Source organism: Salvelinus namaycush, chromosome 5 (genome assembly GCF_016432855.1).
Source record: "Salvelinus namaycush isolate Seneca chromosome 5, SaNama_1.0, whole genome shotgun sequence".
NCBI lineage: Eukaryota > Metazoa > Chordata > Actinopteri > Salmoniformes > Salmonidae > Salvelinus > Salvelinus namaycush.
This window is the reverse complement of record NC_052311.1, coordinates 12,666,428-12,694,130: the sequence shown is the minus strand read 5'-3', so window position 1 is coordinate 12,694,130 and position 27,703 is coordinate 12,666,428. Positions and strand designations below refer to the sequence as shown.

The following is a 27,703-nucleotide window of genomic DNA, read 5'->3' as shown; positions in this document are numbered from 1 at the left end:
AGTACGAGGCCGTTTGAAATGGGCACCTTTCATCCAAGCTACTCAATACTGCCCCTGCAGCCATAAGAAGTTAATGCAGCTGGTGGCCACACCAGATACTGACGGTTACTTTTGATTTTAACCCCCCCTTTGTTCAGGGACACATTATTCCATTTATGATAGTCACATGTCTGTGGAATTGGTTCAGTTTATGTCTCAGTTGTTGAATCTTGTTATGTTCATACAAATATTTACATATGTTAAGTTTCCTGAAAATAAATGCAGTTGACAGTTAGAGGACATTTCTTTTTTTGCTGAGTTTATAATTTGATTGCAAAAAACCTGAAACTGTTATCTGTTATGTTAGCAAAAATATTGTAATCAGATTTCAGATACTTTTGAAAAACGAGATGATTACTTCTTGGATTATTTTAAAGGCCCAACTCAGTCAAAAACGTGATTGTCTGTGTTTTATATTTATTTCCACACTATATGAGGTTGGAATAATACTGTGAAATTGTGAAAACTATGATAATACTCTTTTAGTGTAAGAGCTGTTTGAAAGGACCACCTGAAATTTCAGCCTTTTGTGGTGGGATGGAGTGTAGGCCTGCCTGGTGACGTCACCAGGCAATAAGAAAGAGCGCTCCAAACCCCTCTACCAATAACAGCTAGTTTTCCTCACTCAGATCACTCCCAGACAGTCCTAGCAAAACTCTAACTTGAGAAATTGCTCTTTGCTAAGAAGCTATTTTTGTATTTTTTTTCTCGATGATTTTAATTGAAAACAATCATAGTAAGGTACTTAATTGTTACCCAGAAATCATTTGATAATGAGATTAAAACGGCTGCATTGGACCTTTTTAAATTCAGCTATAGTCATAGGGTGGATAGCTGTAGGCTGGTACACTCTTTTTGGGTGGGGAGAGTTGGGTGAAAGCCATTATAGGAGACAATCATAAATGACTGACCATTCAGCACCGTCTACGAGTGCGTCAAGAGGGTAGTTCTGTGGAGTTGCGCTTGTTGTAAGGTAGCCTATGACCTTTACGTCAGTAAGTACAATATATTTTCAAAATAATACCTGGTGAGTAAATGAGACTTTGGAGAGTGTATGGAGAATATTATTTCATATCCGTTTTGTAGGTTAGGCTACTAGACTTAATGAAAAATTTTAACATTTAACGTATTGTCTGGAGAGTTTTTCCTAAAATTAATTTGATTATTTACACTCTGCTTATTCATTGAAGAAGGTATTGTAACGGTGTCGGCTTATTATTAACCACCCAGATTAATCAATTATCAAAATACGCATTAGCCTAATTTTACATGGAATAATATAAATCAGTAGGCCTACCTCGTATATATTTTTGATACCTACAATTTTCATTATTTGTTGGTCTTATTAATCTAAAAATTGAAAATAGTCTATATTAGACATGTTTCCATTGACACAAGTTTATTCGACAAAAGCAATGTCGCAAAAAAAATTATTACGACGTCTAATAGAAGCGGCAGATACAGGAGAAACCTTCTAAAGATAGACAACATTTTTATTCGTTCCACAGGGGTGGATATTTGTTTTGTAGAACTTTCTTTATTGCGACAAATGATGGTGGAAACGGTGTTTTTCGAAAAAATGGTCATTGCCGAATCATTTTGAAGGTAGCTACGTTGGGCACGTTATGTCACCGTGTAACTGTAACGTTCCACTTCACATTTAATCTTAAATGCATACTGCTTGCAAAATAAACATTCAACTATACAAATAATGTTAATTTGCAGGACAATGATTGTCCTAACTTTCAATAATGCCTGAATTGCTTCGCCTTACTTTTGTGGTTGGCTGGCACGTTTAACCATCCAATTGTTTCCGATCTACAGGAGTGCACGTTTCACCATAGCACTGACCGTGGCGATACGTTGGTACATTATAATTATTAGAATATGGCAAACATGACTAAATTCTTGCATTATATCCGTTCGGGCTTTTACGGGCTACCGGAGACATAAAACTGCGCAATTGGCCTAAATGGGTAATGGAAACACTTCAATCACCTCATTATTTTTTCGACACTATAGTTTTTGCTAATATAAGGGCTCTGAAAGTGTTACAATTGTAATCAATCAAGATCGTTGAAATCCTACCTTGAAAGAACTGTCTCGCCTGTAATGATATCAGAGCTGTACAGAGCACATCAATCAATCAGCCACTGAAATAGCCGCCTAGCTAACATTTCAATTATTTTCAATCACCATATTTGTCACTTTGGTCCTACATAGGCCTATATGTTCACCTGCAATTTAATTGATGAATGAATTATCTGTCTTTTATTGAACCGATAAAAGATAGCTATTGCGACACACGATGTTTAAACGGAAATGTACCATAGCTGGCTGGCAATTGTCGAATTTATTTTCTCTATGCTGCTTTTCTAAATGTCGTCAAAACAAATCACTGGACAAGTTCATGGAAACTTAGCAAATTACTTTCCTTTTCCGAGTATGTAGACTACTCGGTCCTTTCCTTTTTATGTACCAGATTGTCGAGATGTGTTCCCCTCATTTTGTTTCCCATGCAGGAAATAGTATGTTTTGAGTAATTTAAGTACATTATTGTAAAATAACAATTATGGTGGTTTAGTCTTCACTAAAGCCGTGTCATTATCAGACCTATATGAATATTAGGTTAATGTATCTAATGCATCATTATGTTTTCATTATTATTATTGTAATTATAATTATTTACTTCAGTAGGCCTATATGGATTATCAATCATAGTTGTTCAGCCCATATACAAAAGAGCATAAGAGCCTACAGTGACAGTTTTGAAGTTATTTCGTACACTTTGTATTTTGGTCATCAATAAGGAGAAACACCACTCTTGGATTGAAAACTCATTTTAATAAGAACAAACTCTCTGATCGCACTAAACACCTTTTGATTATTTGCTGACTATTTATGATGCTCTAGTTTGATTTAAGGACAGCTTTTGACTGTCAGAAGTAGGAAGCATTGGCTGTAACAAACTTCAAAGCGTCACGTGCTATTCACACAGCTGTTAAACGTCCCATAATTGTTGCAAGATTGCAGTCTTCAGAGGGACCTACTGCTCTGTTTACTGTATTTTACAGGAAAGTTTAATTATGTTTAGATATAATCCATATAGCCGGTTTTCAAGCAAATCCAGCATAAAGTGTTTGAACATCATCTGTCATTATGACATGGTGGTTGCCTACTAGAAAGCAAGTTTGAATGAGTCTTTTTGAAGCAAATGCATTACAGCTATGCTGGAGTGGCAAGGACATATCCCAACATGCACCAGCTGCAGCACAGCCTGCCCAATAGGCTACATTTACAGAGGCTTCATTCTTTGCTACAGGTAGAAGTGACTGAGTATTTATTCCTGTCAACAGTGTTGGGGAGTAACTGATTACACGTACGTATAATAAGATAGCAAAAAACCTGAAACTGTAATCACTTACTATACCAGCAAAAATATTGTAATCAGGTGACGGATACTTTTGAAAAAATAGATTATTACTTTTTGGATTATTTTAAAGGCCCAGTGCAGTCAAAAACGTGATTTGTCTGTGTGTTAATTTTATTTCCACACTATGAGGTTGGAATAATACTGTGAAATTGTGAAAATTATGATAATAATACCCTTTTAGTGTAAGAGCTGTTTGAAAGGACCACCTGAAATGTCAGCCTGTTGTGGTGGGATGGAGTGTTGGCCTGCCTGGTGACGTCACCAGGCAATAAGAAAGAGCGCCCCAAACCTCTCTGCCAATAACAGCTAGTTTCCCCACTCAGACCACTCCCAGACAGTCCGAGCAACATTTTAACTTGAGAAATTGCTCTTTGCTAAGAAGCTATTTTTATGTTTTTTTTATCGACGATTTTAATTGAAAAGAATCACAGTATGGTACTTAACAATTTAATTTTTACCCAGAATTGATTTGATAATGAGATTAAAACGGCTGCATTGGACCTTTTTAAATTCAGCTATAGTCATAGGGTGGATAGCTGTAGGCTGGTACACTCTTTTTGGGTGGGGAGAGTTGGGTGAAAGCCATTATAGGAGACAATCATAAATGACTGACCATTCAGCACCGTCTACGAGTGCGTCAAGAGGGTAGTTCTGTGGAGTTGCGCTTGTTGTAAGGTGGCCTATGACCTTTACGTCAGTAAGTACAATATATTTTCAAAATAATACCTGGTGAGTAAATGAGACTTTGGAGAGTGTATGGAGAATATTATTTCATATCCGTTTTGTAGGTTAGGCTACTAGACTTAATGAAAAATTGTAACATTTAACGTATTGTCTGGAGAGTTTTTCCTAAAATTAATTCGATTATTTACACTCTGCTTATTCATTGAAGAAGGTATTATAACGGTTTCGGCTTATTATTAACCACCCAGATGAATCAATTATCAAAATACGCATTAGCCTAATTTTACATGGAATAATATAAATCAGTAGGCCTACCTCGTATATATTTTTGATACCTACAATTTTCATTATTTGTTGGTCTTATTAATCTAAAAATTGAAAATAGTCTATATTAGACATGTTTCCATTGACACAAGTTTATTCGACAAAAGCAATGTCGCAAAAAAATGTATTACGACGTCTAATTGAAGCGGCAGATACAGGAGAAACCTTCTAAAGATAGGAAACCTTTTTATTCGTTCCACAGGGGTGGATATTTGTTTTGTAGAACTTTCTTTATTGCGACAAATGATGGTGGAAACGGTGTTTTTCGAATAAATGGTCATTGCCGAATCATTTTGAAGGTAGCTACGTTGGGCATGTTATTTCCCCGTTTAACTGTAACGTTCCACTTAACATTTAATTTTAAACGCCTACTGCTTGCAAAATAAACATTCAACTATACAAATAATGTTTATTTGCAGGACAATGATTGTCCTAACTTTCAATAATGCCTGAATTGCTTCGCCTTACTTTTGTGGTTGGCTGGCAAGTTTAACCATCCAATTGTTTCCGATCTACAGGAGTGCACGTTTCACCATGGCACGGACCGTGGCGATACGTTGGCACATTATAATTATTAGAATATGGCAAACATGACTCAATTCTTGCATTATATCCGTTCGGGCTTTTACGGGCTACCGGAGACATAAAACTGCGCAATTGGCCTAAATGGGTAATGGAAACACTTCAATCACCTCATTATTTTTCGACACTATAGTTTTTGCTAATATAAGGGCTCTGAAAGTGTTACAATTGTAATCAATCAAGAGCGTTGAAATCCTACCTTGAAAGAACTGTCTCGTCTGTAATGATATCAGAGCTGTACAGAGCACATCAATCAATCAGCCACTGAAATAGCCGCCTAGCTAACATTTCAATTATTTTCAATCACCATATTTGTCACTTTGGTCCTACATAGGCCTATATGTTCACCTGCAATTTAATTGATGAATGAATTATCTGTCTTTTATTGAACCGATACAAGATAGCTATTGCGACACACGATGTTTAAACGGAAATGTACCATAGCTGGCTGGCAATTGTCGAATTTATTTTCTCTATGCTGCTTTTCTAAATGTCGTCAAAACAAATCACTGGACAAGTTCATGGATACTTAGCAAATTACTTTCCTTTTCCGAGTATGCAGACTACTCAGTCCTTTCCTTTTTATGTACCAGATTGTCGAGATGTGTTCCCCTCATCTTGTTTCCCATGCAGGAAATAGTATGTTTTGAGTAATTTAAGTACATTATTGTAAAATAACAATTATGGTGGTTTAGTCTTCACTAAAGCAGTGTCATTATCAGACCTATATGAATATTAGGTTAATGTATCTAATGCATCATTATGTTTTCATTATTATTTACTTTAGTAGTCCTATATGGATTATCAATCATAGTTGTTCAGCCCATATACAAAAGAGCATAAAAGCCTACAGTGACAGTTTTGAAGTTATTTCGTACACTTTGTATTTTGGTGATCAATAAGGAGAAACACCACTCTTGGATTGAAAACTCATTTTAATAAGAACAAACTCCCAGATAGCCCTAAACACCTTTTGATTATTTGCTGACTATTTATGATACTCTAGTTTGATTTAAGGACAGCTTTTGACTGTCAGAAGTAGGAAGCATTGGCTCTAACAAATGTCAAAGCGTCATGTGCTATTCATGCTGTTGTTAAAGCCCCATAGTTGTTGCAAGATTGCAGTCTTCAGAGGGACCTACTGCTCTGTTTACTGTATTTTACAGGAACGTTTAATTATGTTTAGATACAATCCATATAGCCTGTATTCAAGCACATCAAGCATAAAGTGTTTGAACATCATCTGTCATTATGACATGGTGGCTGCCTACTAGAAAGCAAGTTTGAACGAGTCTTTTTGAAGTGAAAATGCATTACAGCTATGCTGGAGTGGCAAGGACATATCCCAACATGCACCAGCTGCAGCACAGCCTGCCCAATAGGCTACATTTACAGAGACCTCATTACTTGCTTCAGGTAGAAGTGTCTGAGTATTTATTCCTGTCAACAGTGTTGGGGAGTAACTGATTTCACTTACGTATAATTTGATTGCAAAAAAACAGAAACTGTAATCAAGTACTTTACCAACAAAAAGATTGTAATCAGGTGACGTATACTTTTGAAAAAATAGATGATTAATTCTTGGATTACTTTAAAAGCCCAGTGCATCAAAAACTTGATTTGTGTTTTATGTACACCACTGTCAGGACCCGGTGCGAGAAACAGTCACTAATAATCGTCAGAACCCAGAAGATGAGGCAGACACAGCAGTACTAGAGATGGTGGTTTAATTAAAGAACAAAATCTTCAGGCAAAGAAACTAAATCCACAATGTCCAAAAATAAAGCCAAGAGGCACAAAATGGAAATCCTCCAAAATACAAAAGAAACTCCACAAAGTGGTAAAAAACAGCAGGGAAAAACAAACCTCAAAAGACTACTCAAATAATACACAAGAACTAAACCAGAGAACCTCTGGAAAATCCAACAAGAGAAATATCTGTATAAAACAAGGCTTGGGCTGGGGCTGGGTGCTAACTTACAAACACTGAGCAAGGAACTGGGGAACACACAGGGTTTAAATACTAACAAGGGAATGACCTACAGGTGCAAACAATAATTAGAGCAAGAAAAACAAAAGGTACAAAAAAGGTGCAATGGGGACATCTAGTGACCAAAACCCGAACAGTCTTGGCCAAAACCTGACAGAATCCCCCTCCTAGGAACGGCTCCTGACGTTCCTACCAGCCTTCTCAGGGTGGAGGGTCCTGAACTGACGAATGAGGTCAGGGTCCAGTATGTCCTTGGCAGGAACCCAGGAGCGCTCCTCGGGACCGTAGCCTTCCCAGTCCACCAGATACTGCCAGGACCGCTGCACCCGGCGGGAATCCAGTATCCGGTGGACGGTATAAGCCGACTGGCCACCGATGACACGGGGCGGAGGGGGAGGTCTGCCTGCCGGGATAAGGGGAGAAAAAACAACAGGTTTTAATAAAGAAATGTGAAATGTTGGATTGATCTTAAGGGATCTGGGTAAGTGCAGGCGAAAAGTAACGGGATTGACTCTCCTGGCAATCTTAAAGGGACCGATGAACCTCTGGGACAGCTTGCGAGACTCCACCCGTAGTGGTAAGTTCTTAGTTGAGAGCCATACTCTCTGGCTGGGGTACAGGGTAGGACCGGGACGGCGACGTCTGTTGGCTTGTCGTTGGTACTGCTGAGAGGAACGCAGAAGATTAAGACGTGCCTTCTTCCACGTAAGCCGACAGCGTCTGATGAACCTCGAGGCTGAAGGCACTCTGACTTCTGCCTCCTGGTCCGGGAACAATAGAGGCGCATAGCCAAACTGACACTCATGCGGGGATATACCAGTGGAGGAGGAGCACAAGGTGTTGTGCGCGTACTCGGCCCAAACAATGAAGGATGACCATGTGGACGGGTTGTTGGAAACCATGCATCTGAGGGTGGTTTCCAGCTCCTGATTCATCCTCTCAGTTTGGCCATTGGACTCCGGATGGTACCCTGAAGATAAACTGGCCGTGGCCCCTATGAGTTGGCAGAAGGCCTTCCAAAACCTTGAGGCGAACTGGGGACCTCTGTCGGAAACCATATCTTGCGGAATCCCAAAGACTTGGAACACATGGTTAATCACCAACTCAGCTGTTTCCTTGGCAGAAGGTAATTTGGTCAAGGGAACAAACCTGGCCGCCTTAGAAAACCTGTCGATGATGACTAGGATCGTAGTATTACCATGGGACGGAGGAAGGCCAGTAATAAAGTCCAACGAGATATGGGACCAGGGTCGGTGGGGAATAGATAAAGGGTGAAGGAGTCCTTGAGGGCGGAGGTGAGAAGATTTGCCCTGGCAGCACACGGAACAGGCCTTGACGAAAGTGGCAACGTCTTCTTTTATGGTGGGCCACCAGAACTTACGCTGGATGAACTCCAAGGTGCGACCTACGCCCGGGTGACAGGTGAGGCGAGAGGAGTGCCCCCACAGAAGGACTTGGGACCTAACTGCCTTGGGAACAAACAACCGATTAGCAGGACCTCCTCCAGGGCCTGGTTCGATGGCTTGAGCTTGTTTCACGGTATCCTCCACTTGCCACGAGATCGGAGCCACGATCTTAGCGGCCGGAAGGACAGTCATGTCAGTATCTTCTCGAATGGCAGGAGAGTAGATTCGTGACAAGGCGTCCGGTTTGAGATTCTTCGACCCGGGTCTATAGGTGAGGATAAACTGAAATCGGCTGAAGAAAAGAGACCATCGAGCTTGTCTGGAGTTCAACCGCTTCGCCTGCTGGATATACTCCAGATTTTTGTGGTCCGTAAGCACTTGAAACGGTTGAGAAGCCCCCTCGAGCCAGTGTCTCCATTCCTTCAATGCCATCTTAACCGCTAGGAGTTCACGATCCCCCACATCGTAATTCCTCTCGGCCGGGGTAAGCCGGTGAGAGAAGAAGGCGCAAGGATGAAGCTTCTTGTCTTCACCCCTCTGAGACAGGACAGCTCCAACCCCAACCTCTGATGCGTCTACCTCCACCACAAAAGGTTCATCCGCCGTTGGTAGTGTCAGGATGGGAGCAGAGAGGATGCGCTGCTTGAGTCCTTGGAAGGCCGTCTCAGCTTCTCTTCCCCACAGAAACCTTGTGTTGCCACCCTTGGTTACAGCTGAGAGAGGGGCTGCCACCGAGCTGAAGTTCTTGATGAACTTGCGGTAAAAGTTGGTGAAGCCCAGGAAACGCTGAACTTCCTTAACGGACTTGGGGGTGGGCCAATCCGCTACCGCTCCTACCTTCTTGGGGTCCATCTGGACTCGACCGGGTTCCACTATAAATCCCAGGAATTGTACTCGAGAGGAATGGAATTCACACTTTTCCGGCTTAACGTACAAATGGCTGTCTAGGAGGCGTTTGAGCACTTGTCTGACATGCTTAGTGTGTTCTTGAAGGGAGCTCGAAAAGATGAGGATGTCATCCAAGTAAACAAACACGAAGATGTTAAGCATATCCCTAAGCACATCGTTTATGAGCGCTTGGAACACAGCCGGAGCGTTGGTCAGGCCGAAGGGCATCACCGAGTATTCGTAGTGACCAGTAGGCGTGTTGAAAGCGGTCTTCCACTCGTCCCCGGGTTTGATCCGCACAAGATGGTATGCGTTCCGCAGGTCAAGCTTAGTGAAGACAACTGCTTCCTGGAGCAGCTCAAAGGCTGTGGCCATAAGGGGTAGCGGGTAGCGGTTACGGACGGTTATGGCATTGAGTCCCCGGTAGTCAATGCAAGGTCGTAATCCACCGTCTTTCTTGGCCACAAAGAAAAACCCTGCTCCCGCCGGCGAGGTAGATGGACGCATGAGGCCTGCTGCCAGAGCGTCCTTGATGTAGGTATCCATTGCAGCTCGTTCGGGAGGAGAAAGGGAAAAGATCCGACCCCTGGGAGGGCAGGTCCCCGGCAACAGGTCGATGGTGCAATCGTAAGGTCTATGGGGTGGTAGTTTGGTGGCCCTCTGTTTGCTAAATACCAGTTTGAGGTCATGGTAACACTCGGGAACTCGGGACAGGTCGATGGATTCTAGAGACTCGGAAGGGGATCTCTGGGAACTCGGGAAGATACAAGTGGCTTGGCACGTAGGACCCCACTGCTTGATAGTGCCCACAGACCAGTCGATGTGAGGGTTATGGCTGTGAAGCCAGGGATAACCAAGGACGAGAGGGAACTCGGAACAGGAGATCAGATGAAAGTTCATCACTTCCTGGTGTTGGGAAACTGAAAGTCGCAAGGGGGTAGTGGCACGAGTGACAAGTCCAGATCCCAAAGGGCTTCTATCCAACGTAGTAACCCTTATGGGGTCACTTAGAGGTTCAGAAGGAACGCCATTCTCCTTCGCCCAGACCCCATCCATGAAGTTACCTGCGGCTCCAGAGTCTACTAAGGCTTGAAGAGAAAACTCGTGGTCGTCCCAGGAAAGGGTAACTGGAATGAGCAGGCGGGAGTTGGATGGATGGGAGGAGGTTATGTTTCCCGTTACAGTCCTCCCAGGCCTGCACGGGAGAGTGCGTTTCCCTGGAGCCCGGGACACGTGGAGCGGAAATGGCCCGGTTTGCCGCAATATAGACAGCATCGCTCCCTCATCCGGCGGTCTCTCTCAGCCTGGGAGATGCGTCCAACCTGCATGGGTTCTGGTGGAGCCAGCGAGGATAAAGGTGGAGACTCGGAGCTGGAACCGATAGGAGCTAGGGTGAGCGGTCTACGGTTGAGTTCTCTCTCTCTCAGACGCTGGTCTATGCGTGAAGCCAACTTGATAAGGGACTCGAGGTTGTCCGGTGGTTCCCGAGTGGCCAGTTCATCTTGGATGGTGTCAGAAAGACCCTTCAAAAAACACACTGTGAGCGCCTCGTCGTTCCAGCCACTTGCTGCTGCCACAGTGCGGAACTGGATGGCATAGTCCGTCACGCTGCGCCGACCTTGGCGGAGAGTCAGGAGCTGTTTGGCTGAGTCAGGGCCGTTGGTAGGACCTTGAAACACTCGCTTGAATTCTTCAGCAAAGGTAGAGTAGCTGGCACAGCAGGGACTTTGGGCATCCCACACAGCAGTAGCCCAGGCTAGGGCTTTTTCCGACAGCAGGGTGATGATATATGCTATCTTGGACCGGTCGGTGGGAAACGACGATGGTTGCAGCTCAAAGGAGAGAGAGAACATTGTGTGAAAAACCCCTTACAAACACTCGGATCCCCTGAGAACCGTTGGGGAGGCGGCAGACGAGGTTCAGCCAGGGGGTTAACTGCCAGGGGCACTTGAATCGGATGAACTGGAGCAGAAGCGGTTGCCGGGGAAAGTCGATCCGAAATCTGCTTTATGGAAGTCAGCATCTCTGACAGAAGTTGAGAATGTCTAGCCATTAAGGCCTCTTGCTGAACCAGAGCAGCTTCGTGGCGTTGGACAGTCCCCTCGTGGTGGGACAGCATGGAAAAAAGATCCTGGGTACTGGCTGCCTCTGGGTTCATTATAAGGGCTCAGTGTTTCTGTCAGGACCCGGTGCGAGAAACAGTCACTAATAATCGTCAGAACCCAGAAGATGAGGCAGACACAGCAGTACTAGAGATGGTGGTTTAATTAAAGAACAAAATCTTCAGGCAAAGAAACTAAATCCACAATGTCCAAAAATAAAGCCAAGAGGCACAAAATGGAAATCCTCCAAAATACAAAAGAAACTCCACAAAGTGGTAAAAAACAGCAGGGAAAAACAAACCTCAAAAGACTACTCAAATAATACACAAGAACTAAACCAGAGAACCTCTGGAAAATCCAACAAGAGAAATATCTGTATAAAACAAGGCTTGGGCTGGGGCTGGGTGCTAACTTACAAACACTGAGCAAGGAACTGGGGAACACACAGGGTTTAAATACTAACAAGGGAATGACCTACAGGTGCAAACAATAATTAGAGCAAGAAAAACAAAAGGTACAAAAAAGGTGCAATGGGGACATCTAGTGACCAAAACCCGAACAGTCTTGGCCAAAACCTGACAGAATCCCCCTCCTAGGAACGGCTCCTGACGTTCCTACCAGCCTTCTCAGGGTGGAGGGTCCTGAACTGACGAATGAGGTCAGGGTCCAGTATGTCCTTGGCAGGAACCCAGGAGCGCTCCTCGGGACCGTAGCCTTCCCAGTCCACCAGATACTGCCAGGACCGCTGCACCCGGCGGGAATCCAGTATCCGGTGGACGGTATAAGCCGACTGGCCACCGATGACACGGGGCGGAGGGGGAGGTCTGCCTGCCGGGATAAGGGGAGAAAAAACAACAGGTTTTAATAAAGAAATGTGAAATGTTGGATTGATCTTAAGGGATCTGGGTAAGTGCAGGCGAAAAGTAACGGGATTGACTCTCCTGGCAATCTTAAAGGGACCGATGAACCTCTGGGACAGCTTGCGAGACTCCACCCGTAGTGGTAAGTTCTTAGTTGAGAGCCATACTCTCTGGCTGGGGTACAGGGTAGGACCGGGACGGCGACGTCTGTTGGCTTGTCGTTGGTACTGCTGAGAGGAACGCAGAAGATTAAGACGTGCCTTCTTCCACGTAAGCCGACAGCGTCTGATGAACCTCGAGGCTGAAGGCACTCTGACTTCTGCCTCCTGGTCCGGGAACAATAGAGGCGCATAGCCAAACTGACACTCATGCGGGGATATACCAGTGGAGGAGGAGCACAAGGTGTTGTGCGCGTACTCGGCCCAAACAATGAAGGATGACCATGTGGACGGGTTGTTGGAAACCATGCATCTGAGGGTGGTTTCCAGCTCCTGATTCATCCTCTCAGTTTGGCCATTGGACTCCGGATGGTACCCTGAAGATAAACTGGCCGTGGCCCCTATGAGTTGGCAGAAGGCCTTCCAAAACCTTGAGGCGAACTGGGGACCTCTGTCGGAAACCATATCTTGCGGAATCCCAAAGACTTGGAACACATGGTTAATCACCAACTCAGCTGTTTCCTTGGCAGAAGGTAATTTGGTCAAGGGAACAAACCTGGCCGCCTTAGAAAACCTGTCGATGATGACTAGGATCGTAGTATTACCATGGGACGGAGGAAGGCCAGTAATAAAGTCCAACGAGATATGGGACCAGGGTCGGTGGGGAATAGATAAAGGGTGAAGGAGTCCTTGAGGGCGGAGGTGAGAAGATTTGCCCTGGCAGCACACGGAACAGGCCTTGACGAAAGTGGCAACGTCTTCTTTTATGGTGGGCCACCAGAACTTACGCTGGATGAACTCCAAGGTGCGACCTACGCCCGGGTGACAGGTGAGGCGAGAGGAGTGCCCCCACAGAAGGACTTGGGACCTAACTGCCTTGGGAACAAACAACCGATTAGCAGGACCTCCTCCAGGGCCTGGTTCGATGGCTTGAGCTTGTTTCACGGTATCCTCCACTTGCCACGAGATCGGAGCCACGATCTTAGCGGCCGGAAGGACAGTCATGTCAGTATCTTCTCGAATGGCAGGAGAGTAGATTCGTGACAAGGCGTCCGGTTTGAGATTCTTCGACCCGGGTCTATAGGTGAGGATAAACTGAAATCGGCTGAAGAAAAGAGACCATCGAGCTTGTCTGGAGTTCAACCGCTTCGCCTGCTGGATATACTCCAGATTTTTGTGGTCCGTAAGCACTTGAAACGGTTGAGAAGCCCCCTCGAGCCAGTGTCTCCATTCCTTCAATGCCATCTTAACCGCTAGGAGTTCACGATCCCCCACATCGTAATTCCTCTCGGCCGGGGTAAGCCGGTGAGAGAAGAAGGCGCAAGGATGAAGCTTCTTGTCTTCACCCCTCTGAGACAGGACAGCTCCAACCCCAACCTCTGATGCGTCTACCTCCACCACAAAAGGTTCATCCGCCGTTGGTAGTGTCAGGATGGGAGCAGAGAGGATGCGCTGCTTGAGTCCTTGGAAGGCCGTCTCAGCTTCTCTTCCCCACAGAAACCTTGTGTTGCCACCCTTGGTTACAGCTGAGAGAGGGGCTGCCACCGAGCTGAAGTTCTTGATGAACTTGCGGTAAAAGTTGGTGAAGCCCAGGAAACGCTGAACTTCCTTAACGGACTTGGGGGTGGGCCAATCCGCTACCGCTCCTACCTTCTTGGGGTCCATCTGGACTCGACCGGGTTCCACTATAAATCCCAGGAATTGTACTCGAGAGGAATGGAATTCACACTTTTCCGGCTTAACGTACAAATGGCTGTCTAGGAGGCGTTTGAGCACTTGTCTGACATGCTTAGTGTGTTCTTGAAGGGAGCTCGAAAAGATGAGGATGTCATCCAAGTAAACAAACACGAAGATGTTAAGCATATCCCTAAGCACATCGTTTATGAGCGCTTGGAACACAGCCGGAGCGTTGGTCAGGCCGAAGGGCATCACCGAGTATTCGTAGTGACCAGTAGGCGTGTTGAAAGCGGTCTTCCACTCGTCCCCGGGTTTGATCCGCACAAGATGGTATGCGTTCCGCAGGTCAAGCTTAGTGAAGACAACTGCTTCCTGGAGCAGCTCAAAGGCTGTGGCCATAAGGGGTAGCGGGTAGCGGTTACGGACGGTTATGGCATTGAGTCCCCGGTAGTCAATGCAAGGTCGTAATCCACCGTCTTTCTTGGCCACAAAGAAAAACCCTGCTCCCGCCGGCGAGGTAGATGGACGCATGAGGCCTGCTGCCAGAGCGTCCTTGATGTAGGTATCCATTGCAGCTCGTTCGGGAGGAGAAAGGGAAAAGATCCGACCCCTGGGAGGGCAGGTCCCCGGCAACAGGTCGATGGTGCAATCGTAAGGTCTATGGGGTGGTAGTTTGGTGGCCCTCTGTTTGCTAAATACCAGTTTGAGGTCATGGTAACACTCGGGAACTCGGGACAGGTCGATGGATTCTAGAGACTCGGAAGGGGATCTCTGGGAACTCGGGAAGATACAAGTGGCTTGGCACGTAGGACCCCACTGCTTGATAGTGCCCACAGACCAGTCGATGTGAGGGTTATGGCTGTGAAGCCAGGGATAACCAAGGACGAGAGGGAACTCGGAACAGGAGATCAGATGAAAGTTCATCACTTCCTGGTGTTGGGAAACTGAAAGTCGCAAGGGGGTAGTGGCACGAGTGACAAGTCCAGATCCCAAAGGGCTTCTATCCAACGTAGTAACCCTTATGGGGTCACTTAGAGGTTCAGAAGGAACGCCATTCTCCTTCGCCCAGACCCCATCCATGAAGTTACCTGCGGCTCCAGAGTCTACTAAGGCTTGAAGAGAAAACTCGTGGTCGTCCCAGGAAAGGGTAACTGGAATGAGCAGGCGGGAGTTGGATGGATGGGAGGAGGTTATGTTTCCCGTTACAGTCCTCCCAGGCCTGCACGGGAGAGTGCGTTTCCCTGGAGCCCGGGACACGTGGAGCGGAAATGGCCCGGTTTGCCGCAATATAGACAGCATCGCTCCCTCATCCGGCGGTCTCTCTCAGCCTGGGAGATGCGTCCAACCTGCATGGGTTCTGGTGGAGCCAGCGAGGATAAAGGTGGAGACTCGGAGCTGGAACCGATAGGAGCTAGGGTGAGCGGTCTACGGTTGAGTTCTCTCTCTCTCAGACGCTGGTCTATGCGTGAAGCCAACTTGATAAGGGACTCGAGGTTGTCCGGTGGTTCCCGAGTGGCCAGTTCATCTTGGATGGTGTCAGAAAGACCCTTCAAAAAACACACTGTGAGCGCCTCGTCGTTCCAGCCACTTGCTGCTGCCACAGTGCGGAACTGGATGGCATAGTCCGTCACGCTGCGCCGACCTTGGCGGAGAGTCAGGAGCTGTTTGGCTGAGTCAGGGCCGTTGGTAGGACCTTGAAACACTCGCTTGAATTCTTCAGCAAAGGTAGAGTAGCTGGCACAGCAGGGACTTTGGGCATCCCACACAGCAGTAGCCCAGGCTAGGGCTTTTTCCGACAGCAGGGTGATGATATATGCTATCTTGGACCGGTCGGTGGGAAACGACGATGGTTGCAGCTCAAAGGAGAGAGAGAACATTGTGTGAAAAACCCCTTACAAACACTCGGATCCCCTGAGAACCGTTGGGGAGGCGGCAGACGAGGTTCAGCCAGGGGGTTAACTGCCAGGGGCACTTGAATCGGATGAACTGGAGCAGAAGCGGTTGCCGGGGAAAGTCGATCCGAAATCTGCTTTATGGAAGTCAGCATCTCTGACAGAAGTTGAGAATGTCTAGCCATTAAGGCCTCTTGCTGAACCAGAGCAGCTTCGTGGCGTTGGACAGTCCCCTCGTGGTGGGACAGCATGGAAAAAAGATCCTGGGTACTGGCTGCCTCTGGGTTCATTATAAGGGCTCAGTGTTTCTGTCAGGACCCGGTGCGAGAAACAGTCACTAATAATCGTCAGAACCCAGAAGATGAGGCAGACACAGCAGTACTAGAGATGGTGGTTTAATTAAAGAACAAAATCTTCAGGCAAAGAAACTAAATCCACAATGTCCAAAAATAAAGCCAAGAGGCACAAAATGGAAATCCTCCAAAATACAAAAGAAACTCCACAAAGTGGTAAAAAACAGCAGGGAAAAACAAACCTCAAAAGACTACTCAAATAATACACAAGAACTAAACCAGAGAACCTCTGGAAAATCCAACAAGAGAAATATCTGTATAAAACAAGGCTTGGGCTGGGGCTGGGTGCTAACTTACAAACACTGAGCAAGGAACTGAGGAACACACAGGGTTTAAATACTAACAAGGGAATGACCTACAGGTGCAAACAATAATTAGAGCAAGAAAAACAAAAGGTACAAAAAAGGTGCAATGGGGACATCTAGTGACCAAAACCCGAACAGTCTTGGCCAAAACCTGACACACCACCATTCAAAAGTTTTGGGTCACTTAGAAATGTCCTTGTTTTTGAAAGAAAATAACGTTTTTTGCCATTAAAATAACATCAAATTGATTGGAAATACAGTGTAGACATTGTTAATGTTGTAAATGACTATTGTAGCTGGAAACAACAGATTTTTTATGGAATATCTACATAGGCGTACAGAGGCCCATTATCAACAAACATCAATCACTCCTGTGTTCCAATGGCACATTGTGGTAGCTAATCCAAGTTTATCATTTTAAAAGGCTAATTGATCATTAGAAAACCCTTTTTGAAATTATGTTATCACAGCTGAAAACTGTTATCCTGATTAAAGAAGCAATACAACTGGCCTTCTTTAGACTAGTTGAGTATCTGGAGCATCAGCATTTGTGGGTTCGATTACAGGCTCAAAATAGCCAGAAACAAAGAACTTTCTTCTGAAACTCGTCAGTCTACTCTTGTTCTGAGAAATGAAGGCTATTCCATGCGAGAAATTGCCAAAAAACTGAAGATCTCGTACAATGCTGTGTACTACTCCCTTCACAGATCTATGACATATCTATAACTCACATTTCTATGTGCATTTTGTTGGGTCGCCCAAAAATGTACATATCGCAGCTTTAACGTATATAGTTTGATAACAAATGCCTCACAAGTCCTCAACTGGCAGCTTCATTAAATAGTACCCGAAAAACACTAGTCTCAACATCAACAGTGAAGAGGCGACTCCGGGATGCTGGCCTTCTAGGCAGAGTTGCAAAGATAAAGCAATATCTTAGACTGGCCAATAAAAATAAAATATTAAGATGGGCAAAAGAACACAGACACTGGACAGAGGAACTCTGCCTAGATTTGCTTGTTGTAGTCAGTGAATTGAAAATGTGCTTAGAGTTTTAAGGAAGAGGCATTTTGATGATCTGTTTAGTTTTTTGTGCTTATGTAAAAGATGTCACCCTGCTTGCTTAGCGAGTACCGCTTCCTCCTTATTTGGCTCACACCGAGGCTCAACCCAGGACCTCTGGCTTGCTGGCACATGTGACCGCGTCTTACCAGTCGGCGCCACCGTAAAGTTCACAATTTATTTGTCACATGTGCCGAACACCTACAGGTGTAGGTAGTGTCATGACGTTGGCCTGTGGGTAAGGTTTATGACCCCCCCCCATAAATACCTTTCTCCCTTCCCTCTCTCTTGACTCTAGGGGGACTCTTGAATAGCCTTTGTTAAACAGAGAGTCTGGGAACATCAAACAAGTAGAGGGAAAGGAACCTTATTTCGGTTATAGAACCAGTTGAAAATATGCATTGGTACTTAGTGAATATGTCAGTTCGGTTGTCATCTGAGACATTATGACTGATGACAGGACGACCTAAACTGTATCTGGGAAAGTCTACACATTATAGTTATCAGATTTACATGGAATTGTTGTGCAATTCAAATGTTTAAATATAAAATTATTGATGAAAAGATGAAATGTAATTTTAGCTTCCAAATGAGAGATTTTGGTTTTCATAAGGTTAGGGCTCTGCTCAATCAGTGGCCCGCCCCTGTGAAGAGACATGGGTTATAAAGTATGAAACACACCCTTCTCCCTCCACTATATAAGCCCTTGACGAAAATGAACCTCCTGTTCTGGGTACATTAGGATGACGATCCGATGTCAGAAGGATTCAGATAATAACAACAGAACGAAGCCAACCTCGGCGTGAGCTTTGGTTGCGAATGGTATGAACTTTGAACTCTTATTCGCTACAGAATGGATACCTCCTAGCCGTTGAGTTAGCAGCGGCCGCTGTAAATGTGGGCTAGGAAAGGACGGACAGAGTATCCCGTCTACCACACAACGACGACACTACAACGTTTCCCGTTCACCACCAGAGACACTCTTCAAAGGACTCTGTTGAGCAACACGGCCTTCCATCTACCACCAACCTATTGAAGCGCAGCTCAGAGTAAATATTTATTGCATTTTCCTTTTCCAAATGGGCGGTAATTTAGAATGCATAAGATTCTGTATTTACGATAGAGTAGCTGCCTACGGCCCGATAGAGACATCGCTTCTCCCTTTGTTCTTCAGTCTTCCCGCTCTTTCACTCAAACCCAGGGCCCTTTTCTTTGTGTAACCAGCTGTCATATCTGTTCCGTCCGCTAGGGACGTTTTCCTTTATGACATAATTTGTAATCAAGGTTTGATTCATTCTGTGTATATGTAATTCTGTGTGATTAGTTAGGTATTTAGTAAATAAATATTTAAACCCAATTTTGTATTGCTGATTCAACTTGTTAGCCAGGGTTCGTGAAGAAGAACTTTCAGATGAGACTGAAATAAGGTGACGATTAATATTGACTGCTATTGATGTAAAATATTACTAGGTAATACTAATATTACTACATGTTCTACTACATTGTTCACACTGCGTGCCTTAATGCTCAAATCAGTTTGGTTTTTCAAAACCGTTTTGGAATACTGACTGTCTAAACAGCAAGTTACGTGACCAAGTCAGACTTGTGTGTGTTCAGATAGTCATTTGCTAACATGGCTACGCTATTTGTCATAGTAACGACTGGTGTGTGTTCGGTAGTGTAGGCTGATTGGTGGTGGTGCTTGTGCTTCCTATCACTCAGAAGTTATGTAGCAAGCTAAGGTGACAACAATGCCAGCCATGGACGTTTCCCAGTTGCTTTGAATGTTCAAAATCATAGTGTAAGAACGCTTTTAAAGCCTCAAACGATAAGATAATCCAACTTTCCAAATGTGTTCTTTTTTGGCTAGCCACAGCAGTCAACTAGCCAGCTTTCTAAATGTTTAGCTCATATCAAATTTGATTGGTTGCATACACATATTTTGCAGATGTTATCGCAGGTGCAGCGAAATGCTTATGTTTCTGGCCCCAACTGTGCAGTAATTCCTAAAAACACTAAATGCATAAATACCAAATAAAGAAATTAAGAAATATCAGAACGAGCAATGTCAGAATCCACCACATTCACAAAAATGGATCGCTCCTACAGACAGTGAGTCATGTGGCCGTGGCTTTCTATATAAAGCAGGCAGACAGGCATCGAGGCATTAAATTACTGTTCGATTGAACGTTAGAATGGGCAAAACAAGTGACCTAAGCGACTGAGTCTGGTATGATCATTGGTGCCAGGCGCACCAGATCCAGTATCTCAGAAACGTCCGCCCTCCTGGGCTTATCACGCAGGGCAGTGTTCAGTCAGTGGCAGTCCTATGGGCAAAAACAGCTCATTGATGAGAGAGGTCAAAGCAGAATGGCAAGAATCATGCAAGCTAACAGACGGGCCACAAACACGGCAACTCGGAACGCATAACTCGTCGATCCTTGTCATTGATGGGCAATTGCAGCAGACGACCACGACAGGTTCCACTCCTATCAGCTAAAAACCAAAAGAAGCGGCTCCATTGGGCACGCGATCACCAACACTTGACAATTGAGGAGTGGAAAAACATTGCCTTGAACATGCCAGCTAGTTAAATTTACTTGAGTGGCCTGCAAGTCCCCAGACCTCAACTCAATCTAACATCTTTGGGATGAGATGGAACGGGCTGTTCTCAGCATGAATGTACCGCTGTCCAATCTGGACCAACATCCCTGTGGAATGCTTACGAACGCTTCCTGTGGAACACCTTGTAGAATGCCCCTAAGAGTTCAGGCTGTTCTGGAGGCAAAGGGGTGTCCTGGTACCAAATAAACTGGCCACTGAGTGTATATGTACTGTTTATAATGGTGTGAAATAGACAGTACAGACAGTATATGAATAAAAAAAGGTGTGTACAGCAGTAGTTATATAGGACGAGCCTTTATGAGCCTACATAAAGCTCTCCCCCTAAAGCAGAGTCCCAACACTTTACCACTGCTACACATGGCAATCAGCGGAGCCTTGTCTGGCAGTGAAACAGTTCATTCAGCCTCATTTACTGCCTTTTAAAAACATAGCTGATTTTTTTTTTGCTTAACTAGGCAAGCCAGTTAATTAAGAACAAATTCTTAATTACAATGGCTGCCTACCCTGGCCAAACCCGGACGACGCTGGGCCAATTGTGCACCACCCTATGGAACTCCCAATCACGGCCGGTTGTGATTAAGCCTGGAATCGAACCAGGGTCTGTAGTGTCTTTACTATCAAATGAGGAGAGACAAACTTATCACACAAGTCAGAGTTATACTTAAACTACATCTTTAATAATAAGTGCTTTGCAATAGCAATGACTCACCATTTTCTAATGATCCGTTGAGAGTGACAGCACACTGGCTACTGAGATCTTTTATAGCAAAGATCCACCCCCTAGTCAACATAACACACCACAGATATTAGGAACAGTTCACAAAGTGAGACTTTATAAATGAGAAAGGAGTATCCCGTAGGCAGATAGCATTCGCTATAAACTATCGTTCAGTTTGGCCCCCGAAGACGAGGTTACTATCTCGTTCCTGGTACTTCATAGCACAAAAACACCAACTCATCCAATGGCATAAATCAATTGTCAACTCTAGATACCCCCATCTCAAGTAAAACCCCTTCTAGACCCCACTCCTGGACAAGCTCACTGAGGGGAGTGAGTCTCTAGGTCATACACCATCCCAGGATAAGTGCAACATCAGAGAGGACATACAATGGTTCCAGACACTGCTATACACCTCCCCCCAATGCCAAAGGAGGGAGTGACATGCGCACAGACATTGTGGAGACAAGTAATTGGTTCCCCATTAATCACGCCATCCCTTCACATGGTCTAAGAATAGGTAAAGACACATTCACATATGAAGACAATGTTCCATCCTGTCCTCTTTCCTTTCTGAAATTCTGCATAGCACCAGGGACATGTGAAAGACAAGCCTGACCTTCCCTCAGCTGGGGCTCAGTCACTTGGGGCCCAGAGAGAGGAGAGAAGTGCAACTGCCAACACCAGAGTCCAAAGGTATACATTCTAATAACAAGTATATCACATAAGCATATTATGCCGATAAGACATCTTAATTATCTATGTTACCCAACTAATTCTGATTCATCCGCCACAGTAGTGATGCCTCTAGAACTGAGATGCTACTCAGGAGCCCAAATATATGAAATGGCTGACTTGCTTAACCTGTCTAGGATTGGGAACCCCTCGCCAACGGCCAATGAAATTGCAGGGCGCCAAATTCAATCAACAGAAATCTCATAATTCAATTTTCTCAAACATACAAGTATTAGACACCATTTTAAAGATAAACTTCTCGTTAATCCAACCACAGTGTCCGATATCAAAAAAGCTTTTTGGCGAAAGCAGAACATATCATTATGTTAGGTCAGCAACTAGTCACAGAAAGCATACAGCGATTTTCCAAGCAAAGAGAGGAGTCACAAAAAGCAGAAATATTGATAAAATGAATCACTAACCTTTGATATTCGTCATCAGATGACACTCCCGGGACAACATGTTACACAATACATGTATGTTTTGTTCGATCAAGTTCATATTTATATCCAAAAACCTCAGTTTACATTTGGCTTTGCCTCCAAAACATCCCGTGAATTTGCACAGAGCCACATCAAATCACAGAAATACTCATAATAAACATTGATAAAAGATACAAGTGTTATTCAGAGATTTAAAGATATGCTTCTCCTTAATGCAACCGCTGTGTCAGATTTGTCTTCAGAAAAGCAAATGGAACGGGAGCTACCTCTCATGTAAATGCGCATGGTCAGCTCGTGGCTGCTGGCAGACCTCTGACTCATTCCCCTCTCATTCGGCCCCACTTCACAGTAGAAGCATCAGACAAGGTTCTAAAGACTGTTGACATCTAGTGGAAGCCTTAGGAAGTGCACGATGACCCATATCCCACTGTATATTCAATAAGGGCTGAGTTGAAAAACTACAAACCTCAGATTTCTCACTTCCTCGTTGGATTTTTTCTCAGGTTTTTGCCTGCCATATGAGTTCTGTTATACTCACAGACATCATTCAAACAGTTCTAGAAACTTCAGAGTGTTTCCTATCCAATACTACTAATAATATGCATATATTAGCATCTGGGACTGAGTAGGAGGCAGTTTACTCTGGGCACGCTTTTCATCCAAACGTGAAAATTCTGCCCCCTATCCATTAAACAAATGTGGGTTCTACTAACAATTGAGCTGTACAAATTATGGCATAAGGGGACAACGAGCGGACAAGAGGCAATCTATAATTCTGATTAAGAAATTAATGAGTGAGCTAGAATGGACGTAGTCAATATAACTATTTGTTCAGCACTTTTGAAATGTACAGCGACATAATTCTCCCTGTACACCAAGTCAGAACCGTAGGATAAATAAAGGGGGCAAATAGCAGACAATGAAAGCTCATACAATATTCAATGATGACATTTTGGCTATTGGCTAAATGTGCACCACCAAGTCAGAACAGTAGGCTAAGTTATGAGGGGAAAAGGGACCAAATTATTAGGGTGAGGCACGTGGGGTACTAACAGCTTACTACACAACATACACTTAGTATTACTTTCTTAGCTACAGTATACATATCTCCCTGGCGTATTACACAATTTATGCAGCAGTGTCAATACATTTTTGTACTCACCTTATTGTGCTGTATTTACTTGAACAGGAAGGTGGAGCGGCGGTCCTTCGTGTGCAAATTTTGTCATCAACCTTAGTCATCAAAGTCTGGCATTCTCTGGATTTACGGTTCTTTCATGACAACTTGGAACTCGAATTCCGAGTTGGATGACCTTTCAAAATGTATTTTCCCAGTCGGAGCTCGTTTTTTTCAGAGTTCCTAGTTGTCTTGAACTTACTAAAGTCTAAGATTTCAGAGTTTCCAGGTGTTTTGAACGCAGCAGAAGTCATGCTGGGTTGACAGAATGGCCAATGTTGAATGTTTATCCTTTTAAAACCTCTCTAGGATATTCGGAACAGTAAAGTCCCACCCCGCCAACAGCCAGTGAAAGTGCAGGGCGCCAAATTCAAAACAACAAAAATCTCATAATTAAAATTCCTCAAGCATACAAGTATTTTACACCATTTTAAAGATAGAATTCTCATTAATCCAGCCACGGGGTGTCTGATTTCAAAAAGGCTTTACAGTGAAAGCACCACAAACGATTATGTTAGGTCACCACCAAATCACAGAAAAACACAGCCGTTTTTCCAGCCGAAGAGAGGAGTCACAAAAAGCAGAAATATAGATAAAATTAATCACTAACCTTTGATGATCTTCATCAGATGACACTCATAGGACTTCATGTTACACAATACATGTATGTTTTGTTCGGTAAAGTTCATATTTATATCCAAAAATCTCATTTTACATTGGCGTGTTATCTTCAGTAGTTCCAAAACATGCAGTGATTTTGCAGAGAGCCACATCAATTCACAGAAATACTCATAATAAACATTGATAAAAGATACAACTATTATACATGGAACTTTAGATAAACTTCTCCTTAATGCAACCGCTGTGTCAGACAAAAAAACTTTACGGAAAAAGCACCCCATGCAATAATCTGAGTACGGCGCTCAGAGACCAAAACAGCCAAAGAGATGTTGTGTCGTCAACATTAGTCAGAAATAGCATTATAAATATTCACTTACCTTTGATGATCTTCATCAGAATGCACTCCCAGGAATCCCAGTTCCTCAGTAAAGGTTTGATTTGTTCGATAAAGTTCATAATTTATGTCAAAATATCTTCCTTTGTTATTGCATTTGGTAAACAAATCCAAACGCGCGTGCAAGTCCAGCCGAAAGGTCGGACGAAAAGTCCAAAAAGTTCTGTTACAGTACGTAGAAACATGTCAAACTAAGTATAGAATCAATCTTTAGGATATTTTTAACATAAATCTTCAATAATATTCCAACCCGGAGAATTCCTTTGTCTGTAGAAAAGCAATGCAGCGTGAGCTACCTCTCACATGACCGCGCGTCATGAGCTCAAAGCATTCTGCCAGACCTCTGACTCATTCCCCTCTCATTCGCCCCCACTTCACAGTAGAAGCCTCAAACAAAGTTCTAAAGACTGTTGACATCTAGTGAAAGCATTAGGACCTGACCAACCTGACCAATATCCCACTGTATCTTCAATAGGGAATGAGTTGAAACTCAACCAACCTCAGATTTCCCACTTCCTGGTTGGATTTTTTCTCAGGTTTTCGCTGCCATATGAGTTCTGTTATACTCACAGACATCATTCAAACAGTTTTAGAAACTTCTGAGTGTTTTCTATCCAATACTACTAATAATATGCATGTATTAGCAACTGGGACTGAGTAGCAGGCAGTTTACTCTGGGCACCTTATTCATCCAAGCTACTCAATACTGCCCCACTGTCATCAAGAAGTTAAGCTTGGAAAAGAGACCCTTAAACTCAGACTTGGTCCACACACCCACACCACTGAATAGCAGGCTAGTTATTGCTTTGCAATGCTTGCAGTTAGCCACTGATTCCTTCCAAACCACTCATTGTTGAATTTGCAATTTCCAACTTGTTGTGTAATGTTTATGTCCAATGACTGATGAGCACCGATACGTTTTATCTATAATTTCTCTTCATCATTTTTCTTCATATGACAAGGATTGAAAAGGATTTGCCAGTAGATTGTCGAATTGATTCATAATGATGACTGCTACTGTAGCTTGCTAGCTAAGATTTTGAAAATATGATGTTGACATGATCAATGACCTTGAGCCTTCTTGGATGGGCACTTCTAATGTAACTCTATGACAGCATCCAAGGGGTGCAATTTTCAAGCTCTCCAAACTCTCAAGCTTGCAATATGCAATTTTCAATCTTCAAGCTCTCAAGCTTTTCCAGTGACGCAGTGTCCCCGTGAGTGACAGAACACTGAGCCAATCACGGCACAACTAGAGAACATTACTAACACCTACGCTCAGTATTTTACACTCGCTGCCCCACCACCACAGAAAGCACTGAGCTAGGCTGAAACACCTGCATTTTGGAGCTGCCTTACTCAGGAAAACAAAAGAGACCATGTTTGTATGTGGCTTTATAAACTTTTTTTTGTTCATTGTTTGCAAACTAATATGTGAAACGTATTAATGCCAAAATAAATATTTGTTATTATTTTTTTTATTTTTTTTTAGCTAAACAGGTGGGGCTCTGCCTGCCCTGAATGACAGGTCGCCACTGGCCCTTACCCATTTTAATTACAATGTTATCTACACTGAGTTTCCATGACATGGACTGGCCAGATGAATCCAGTTGAAAGCTATTGTCCCTTACTGATGTCACCTGTTAAATCTTCAGTAACTGTAGAGGAGAGGAGACAGTTTAAAGAAGGATTTTTAAGCCTTGAGACAATTGAGTCATAGATTGTGCATGTGTGCCATTCAGAGTGTGAATGGGCAAGAATTTTTTTTTTAGTGCCTGTGAAGGGGGTATGGTAGTAGATGCCAAGCGCACCAGTTTGAGTGTGTCAAGACCTGCAATGCTGCTGGGTTTTTCACGCTCAACAGTTTATTGTGTGTATCAAGAATGGTTCACCACCCAAAGGATATCCAGAAAACTGTGGGAAGCATTGGAGTCAATCTGGGCTAGCATCCATGTGGAACGCTTTCGACACCTTGTAGAGTTATTGCCCCAACAAATTGAAGCTGTTCTGAAGGCAAAGGGGGGTGCAACTCCATATTAGGAAGGTGTTCCTAATGTTTTGTACACTTAGTGTATGTTTATAATTCTTACCGGTTCAGTGTACCCATTCTTTTCTGTGCCGCCATCTCATCATCAACTGTTTTCTCCCAGAGGATGTCGATGTTGTTGCCAGAATGTTGAATGGGTTTGGTTAAAAAATACAGTTGAAGTCGGAAGTTTACATACATCTTGGCCAAATACATTTAAAATCAGTTTTTCACAATTCATGACATTTAATCCTAGTAAAGATTCCCTGTCTTAGGTCAGTTAATGATCACCACTTTATTTTAAGAATGTGAAATGTCAGAATAATTGTAGAGAGAATGATTTATTTCAGCTTTTATTTCTTTCATCACATTCCCAGTGGGTCAGAAGTTTACATACACTCAATTAGTATTTGGTAGCATTGCCTTTAAATTGTTTAACTTGGGTCAAACGTTTCGGGTAGCCATCCACAAGCTTCCCACAATAAGTTGGGTGAATTTTGGACCATTCCTCCTGACAGAGCTGGTGTAACTGAGTCAGGTTTGTAGGCCTCCTTGCTCACACATGCTTTTTCAATTCTGCCCACAAATTTTCTATAGAATTGAGGTCAGGGCTTTGTGATGGCCACTCCAATACCTTGACTTTGTTGTCCTTGACTTTGTTGTCCACTAGCGGGACGCCTATCCCTAAGAAGTTTTAATTCTGTGTTCCCGGTCCAAAATGACCGCCCCATTATAGCTGATTATAAAACCATAATAATACATATTATATGACCTAATATTGTGTTAGATATTTTCATCAACTTACGTTCTTGTGAACATTGCACATTTTGAACTTCTATTTGCTATTTATGGCCTGTAGGCCTCATTGACCTGAGCGCATACAACTCGTTTTTGAGTAAAAAAAGCATAATGTATGGATTCATTTGACTTTAACAAATACTCAGATGAAACATATTGTGCTATTTATCACAGACTACTTTGTGTTTAACAAGGACTACAAAGCTTAACAAGGACATTTGTTTTGAAACCATTTCACATTTTTAAATAGTGGCACAAAATAACATCTGTTGTGTTCCCGGTCAAAACTGACAGGTATGATTTTATTAGTAAAGAAAAGACATAGGCCCAAAACTACAGATGAAAACTTTACCATTTTACAAAATGAATGTCTGAACACATTAAAGAACAACAGTAACAATAACAGTATTA

General features: G+C 43.6%; 1 protein-coding gene across 1 annotated transcript in view; it reads left to right on the top strand.

Moving 5' to 3' along the window:
• Nucleotides 1-1,004: 1,004 nt before the first annotated feature.
• Nucleotides 1,005-27,703, top strand: part of LOC120047392 (NXPE family member 3-like) — a 45,395-nt gene continuing 18,696 nt past the window's right edge. Inside the window, exon 1 of the mRNA XM_038992915.1 lies at nt 1,005-1,034. The gene's annotated coding sequence lies outside the window, so the exon portion shown is untranslated. The remainder of the gene's footprint in view (nt 1,035-27,703) is intronic.